This window comes from Podarcis liolepis (assembly GCF_965112155.1).
Source record: "Podarcis liolepis genome assembly, chromosome: 15".
Taxonomy (NCBI): Eukaryota; Metazoa; Chordata; class Lepidosauria; order Squamata; family Lacertidae; genus Podarcis; species Podarcis liolepis.
The window spans coordinates 6,656,771-6,661,875 of NC_139566.1; the positions used below are offsets into that span (position 1 = coordinate 6,656,771).

Genomic DNA, 5,105 nt, shown 5'->3' on the forward strand with positions numbered 1-5,105 from the left:
GATGGTATACAACACAAGTGCCTACACTACATCACTACTTGTTCAAATCTGAATTGGCTTGTCATTGTGACATCACCTTACTGTGATCTCTGAGTGGTTGGGACTGATGGCATGATCCCTTATTGGTTGGAATCACCTCCCAGAAAGAAGTAGCACCAATTTCCTAAGAGAGGAAAGGGCATTGAAGCAGGTGCAAAGAAATAGGGTTTGGAGTTTAAGACAAAAATAAGTTAACCTGCTCCTGGCAGATGTTGTTGACATTCACTTCACATCAGTATCCCACCAGGAATGACGGGAGTGACATTCAACAGCATCTTGAGAGTCACAAAATTCCCCATAACTGACTTAAGGAAAATTCAACTAAAAATAAAATAAAATAAAATTTACATGACATGTACTTTATAAGAGTAGAGCCTTTACAGATGAGCATTTTACATGTCCCATTTATTGTGTGTTTCGTAGACTGCATTGGGGACTAGCATGGTTTGCAGGCCTGGCAGCAGGAGGCTTTTCCATTATGAACATTGCTACACAGATATCCCCCTGGGAAAACCACTTCACAGCTTTGTGGCTGTATTCCTACTCGCGTCCCAAGACTTGATGAACCAGTCCATCCTCTGCAGGATCCAGTACGAGAGGGACATGTCCAATTGTTTGGAGAGCAGCAAGACTTCATAGCGGGAAGCATGTTGCAGCTGGCTTCCTTCTATAACAAGGAAAGTGCAGGACAAATCAGTCTCTCAACTCACCACATAAGTCAGAATTCTGGTTGGATTCTGGATTATTTGTCATTAACTTTGTGCAGGAGTTACTTTGCATCCAGGTTCATTTAAATAAATAAATTAAAGTACCACACATAAAATCATAGAAATCATAGAACTGTAGAGTTGGAATATTCATGCCTAAACAGAAGTTTAGGAAAGTGCGTTATGCTGAGTTATATCATTGGTCCATTTAGCTCTGCACTATCAGTTTAGACTACAGTGGTACCTCTGATTGCGAACGTGATCCATTCCGGAGGCCCATTCGCAACCTGAACAGAATGCAACCTGTGTCTGTGCATCTGCGCATGCGCGGGTCGCAATTCGCCATTTCTGCGCATGACGTCATTTTGCGCATCTGCGCATGCACGAGCGGCAAAACCCAGAAGTAACCCATTCTGTTACTTCTGGGTCGCTGCAGGACGCAACCTGAAGCAAACGTAACATGAGGTATGACTGTACAGGGTTTCAGGCAAGGGACGTTCACAGCCCTACCTGGAGATGTTGTTGAAGTTTGACCTCTAGCACTGAGCTATCAGCTGTCTAGCTCACCGTGAGCCACCTTCAGGAATGCAAGGTGCACTTTCACAAGTGCCTTCCCCACAACAGAACTCAGGCATGTCTGAAAGTATCCACAAGGCACTCTGAAGCTGTACACTACAGGGCTGTGCAATTAACTGATGATAGTATTTCCTGATCAGTGGCGTAGCGTGGGTTGTCAGCACCCGGGGCAAGGCAAGTAATTTGCGCCCCCTAACCCGTGGATTTGCGCCCCCTAACATGTGGATTTGCACCCCCTAACCCTAACCCCCAGATGTTGCACCCGGTGCGGCCGGCCCCCCTGCACCCCCCACGCTACGCCACTGTTCCTGATCACCTGCTTGTTATTGACCTGGGGTGGGGAGCAAATAGCCAGGGATGATCTCAGGAATGAGCCAATTTGCAGTCTAAGCTAGTCATGATGGCTATGCCCTGTCTCCACAGTTGGAAGCAGTCCTGCCTCAGAAGACCAGTTGCTGGAAAGCACAGGAATGGAGAGGACTCTTGTGTTTGATCCTGCTTCTGGGTTTCCCATTGGGGCATCTGGGCAGCCACTGTGAGAACAGGATGCTGGAATAAATGGGTCACTAGCCTAATCCAGCAGGCTCTTCTTGGAAGTTTAGCAGGTTCTTCTGTCTACTAACTGGACATTTTTAACACCACCATGGTGGTGATGTGGTTCCCTGACTGGCTGGTATTTATTTAAGACACGTGTTTACCACCTCTGTTAGAACTAGATGGCATGGACTGGCTGGACAAAGAGGATGAGGAAGGCTCAGAGCCAAGGAATTGGTGGTGGGAGAACAAGGAGAGGTCGGAGGGAGAAGATTGGGAGGAGGTGTTGGATGCCAAAGGGTTTAGTGAGCAGAAAGAGTTTGTGACAGGGAGCAGTTCATACTCCAAGACTGAAGCAAAAGAGGAGGTCTAAGGACTGCTGAAAAATCCTGGAATTCTCCCTCTCCTGCTTCAACAAGCTTTCCTCCCCCCTGGTCTTCAAGAATTCACAGGGTAATGAGAAGAGCAGAACAGAGGTCAGAGGTGTGCAAGTGCAGTTTAAGACTGCTTGGGAAACATTCGGGAGTGGAGGCGCCTTAGAGAAGTATGTAAGGCAGGGACCTTCAGTCCTGGCAACTGCTCCATAGGTGCAAGACCTACTGGGAAGTGTTGCTGAGACCACTAGGCTGAGTTGCATGTTTGTTTCCTTGATTAAAGCGTTAACTTCACTGACAAGGCGACGTGCTTCCTTTAGGGCTGACCTGTGTCCGATTCCAGCCCTGACACTAGGCCACAGTAGCCACAAATGATGGACATTGTAGATCGTGGTCATTCAAGTTGCAGTTGCTCAGTTGCTCTGTCTGCACTCTCTCTCTCTCTCTCTCTCTCTCTCTCTCTCTCTCTCTCTCTCTCACACACACACACACACACACACACACACACACTTTATCTCTGCCTTTTTGCTATAACTTACATAGTGGCAAGATATTCTGAAGGGTTCATTGGTGGTGCTGACTTGGGCTGGAGGGAGTGTGAGGGCACAGTGTCCCGGTTGAACCCGCACTCTGCTCTCAGGAGCAATGTCAACAAGCACTTCACTGTTGCTCCCATAAAATCCACCATCTCTGGAAACTCCTGGAGAAATGCAGCATGTCATCTTGTGGGACTTTCAGGATCCTACCGAACACAAGAGCGAAGGAGAGAGGGAGGGATGAAATGAAATAATCAAAGCCGTATTGTCTACTTTTGGAAACTCTCGGGGAGGGGGAATGAAAGTAGAGATTCGCAGAACCCATGTTGCAAAACAAGGACGAGGGACATCTGTGGCCCTCCAGATGTTGTTGGACTACAGGTCCCATCATCCCTGAAGACTAGCTTTGCTGGCTGAAGCTGCTGGGCAATGGAATCCAATGACATTACGAAACTACAACTCCCATCATCACTGACCACAGGCCACATTGACTGGGGTTGATGGCAATCCAAGAATATTATGGAATTACTCCTCCATGCTCCTTAACCAGCTTTGCATCACACCCTCCTTGAGCATTTCTTCCTGGCTAAGACATAGTCTTTGAGCCCTTGTTAGCCTGGATGGAGAACAGAGATGGGGTTATGAGACTGTGTAGAAACTAGCCTACTACGCAGAAGGTAAAGTTTGCATTTGTTGCTTCAACAAATTTTGCCTGTGGTTCTACCAACCACTGGCATGTGGCCCACAGAATACTATCCAGTAATGAATGTGGCCCTCAGATTTCCTGACCCCTGTGATGGAGCAACCTTTTTTGTCAACTCCCAATAAGAGCTTTGAGAAGAGAATGAGCAAAATAAAACTTACCCTGTGCTCTCAACTGTAGCTGCAGACAGACGTTATTAGAGGCACTGAACGATCTTCTGGGTTCCGGGCACTTTTATACAGGACTTTTCATGTGGAGTTTTAATTATAGGTCTTGGAACCATCCTTTGAAACTAAGCAATGGAATTGGTTTCCAGGCTTTCTATGCATCCATTACTGGAAAGGAGTGTGATTCAGTGCTTGTGAAAATGTGGCCTATATTCACAGTCAGATATAGCAGAGCATGGTGGCTCACAGGGCACCTAACCTGAATTGCATAACTACACTAAATCTATAGCACCTGAGTCTGTTAATGTAGATCCATCAGATGTCCAGGAATGGTAGGCTGGGCATTTGTAGCATTGCTAACTCAGTCACTTCTTTACAAGTGGAGACTGTGCTACAGTTATTAGCAACGCTCTGAAACCAAGCCACAGTAAAAGCAATTAGCTTCCAGCAAGCTAACCAAATGGTGCAGAATGCAATAAACTATTTCTATCATGGCCAGTCATCCATACATATAAGTAGGTCCTGGAGGACCAAAATAGAACTCCCAAGGTCTATGTAGGTCAGGGATGGAGGATGCTGTGGACCTTCAGGTGTGGCTGGACTCCACCTCCCTTGGCCATGTTGATTGGAGTTGATGGGAGTTGGAATAACACAACATCTGGAGGGCCGCTGGTTTCCCACCCCTGACATAATGAGTTGCATTATGCTAAACCGGAATTGAGACCCTGATCTATCCACGGTAATCAAACCCAGAGGTATCTCTACTCCAGGGGTGAGAGACGCTTTAGATGTTGCTGGCCTTCAACTCCCATCTGCCTCAGTAAGCGTGGAGAGGATTTTACCCAAGGCTTACTCAAACTGGGAACTTATCCTGCAGGGGTAGCCAGTGTAATTTCCTCCATATATTGCTGGACATTATGATCACCGACTGTTAATTAGGTGTGGTGGAAGTCGGAGTCCAACAGCATGGCCATTTGGTGAGAAGAATGACATCAGGAGCCATGAATGGATCTGGTGACTTGAACCTTTCCATGATTAAATCATTTCAAAAGAACATCATAGTTATGCAAATTCCCCTCACCTTGTTGGTGGGTGAAAGTTGTGGTGCCACACAGCTCGCTGCTGGTGCCAGGCCATTTCGGACCCTCCCAATGGCCAACAGGAGATGTTCTCCTCTCGCTTTCTCTGTGGGGAAATTCAAATTTACCCACTTCTGATGATTGGTCTATTAGCATTTCACTCCTCCGTTGCTGGATGTGTGATTGTACATCACATGTCTGTCTTTACTTTCTAGGCTTGGAAAGCCTGAGAACGGAAGCTAGCCTTATCTCTTCCACTCTGTTGTGGTTTTGTACTTTTTACTTTCTTTTCTCTCTCAGAGCTGAAGTGAGAGACACCATGATCGCTTGTCCTGTATATACTGCTTAATAAAAGCTTAGAATGAGCACACCAATCTCCACTTTCTTTCT

At 46.6% G+C, this 5,105-nt stretch overlaps 1 long non-coding RNA gene across 1 annotated transcript; it reads right to left on the reverse strand.

Moving 5' to 3' along the window:
• Positions 1-425: 425 nt before the first annotated feature.
• On the reverse strand, positions 426-4,864 carry LOC310694112. The gene is made up of 3 exons (XR_014519546.1): positions 4,718-4,864; positions 2,770-2,972; positions 426-706 (listed from the first exon to the last, which is right to left on the reverse strand). It is a non-coding gene; the product is annotated as an uncharacterized lncRNA (long non-coding RNA).
• Positions 4,865-5,105: the final 241 nt, after the last annotated feature.